Consider the following 1,398-nt stretch of genomic DNA (forward strand, 5'->3'; position numbering starts at 1 on the left):
GTCTCGGAGGTCCATTCTCTCCACTTAAGAAGTGGATGTCACATAAACAAAACTCCTCGTCCCCCTCGACTGTATCTTGTCCTATTTCCTGTCTCGCGTAGGGACAGCTGAGAAAAAAGGCTTATGTTTGATTTTAGGAGTGGCACCTGAGGCARTGGACTACAAACAGACACTCCCACTACAGGTGATAAACATTTCAAGCTAATTTATATTGTATTACGTATTAAAATAGGTGTTTACACTATCAGCTTACACTGATTGCAGTGTCACATATAAATAAAAACACAACACATTGCTTCTAATATATCATCTCTTCCTGGTTTAGCTCTGGTGAGTGACAGAACTGCCTGATGYCCAGGTCTGCTGCACGGTTTGACAGGGAAGGGCAGCAGGAGGCAGGAGGGAGCACACCTTAGTTACTGAAGTTACTCATTAACACGTTGTTCTGGGAAGCGGCGAAGAGAACACCCAGTTCAACCTTTTTTTTTTTGTTTTACGACATTTCTCCATGTCGCTGACAAAAAGCGAGAGAAAACACTGATGTGAAAATGTGTTGACAGAAAAATCAGGTGAAATCTGAGGCTGCGGGGATTTTCACGGACAGGTGACGAGGTAAGACTTTAAATAAACAACTCTAACAGGGCTCTTTGACCGGACAAACATCAGATTGAGTAATAGCTCTCAGCTGGACACGGTTCTCAGAAAATAGCACACAAAATGGCTTTAATGTAATAAATGATATATTTGTGCATTGCGGTATTAACACGGGGTGAAAATGTTCAAAACTATTTATAAAAAGGACACAAAAATGTACAGATATTCTTGTACTTTTAATGGGCATGTACTGTTTTAAAGTGTCACTGTGCAAACAAATGATAAACTTGACTTGTAGAGCATTTATGATATAAATTCTAGCTCAGCCAGAGATGCAAAACTCAAAAAATAATTATAAAAATGTCGAATTCAYGTGTTGTTTTTTGCCATTTGACTTTGTGTTTGCATTTCCTGCACTCTGACCAGGCACACTGCAACACTCATCTGCACAAACATGAGCAACACACCTAAAGGTTAGAAAACTCAAAGGAAAACRAAGCTCASATAAAAAGGCATTAGTTAAAGGGRCTAAATGGATTATCAGTTTGGTGTATTCACAACATACAGAATAAGGAAGTAGCTGTGAGGGATTATTATACTATGAAGTGTAAATGATGATCATAATAAGAGGTTTCTCAAATAGGGTGCCCAGTGTGGTAGATGTGGGGGTTAAGGGTCTTTCACCAAAGGGGCAATTGAGGGTTGAGACAGATGYCTGTGCTGCTCTTTTGCCACCCTTTTTATTTTATTTTTTTTGTAATTCATGGGGTGCCAAGTGTAAAATGTTTATATATATATATATAT

The 1,398-nt window shown here is 38.8% G+C and overlaps 1 protein-coding gene across 1 annotated transcript in view; it reads left to right on the forward strand.

The window, feature by feature from the left end:
* The first annotated feature begins 461 nt into the window (after positions 1-461).
* cunh1orf210 (chromosome unknown C1orf210 homolog) overlaps positions 462-1,398 on the forward strand; it is a 13,257-nt gene continuing 12,320 nt past the window's right edge. Inside the window, exon 1 of the mRNA XM_014023378.1 lies at positions 462-612. The gene's annotated coding sequence lies outside the window, so the exon portion shown is untranslated. The remainder of the gene's footprint in view (positions 613-1,398) is intronic.

Source organism: Austrofundulus limnaeus, unplaced genomic scaffold, assembly GCF_001266775.1.
Source record: "Austrofundulus limnaeus strain Quisiro unplaced genomic scaffold, Austrofundulus_limnaeus-1.0 Scaffold365, whole genome shotgun sequence".
NCBI classification, from domain to species: Eukaryota; Metazoa; Chordata; class Actinopteri; order Cyprinodontiformes; family Rivulidae; genus Austrofundulus; species Austrofundulus limnaeus.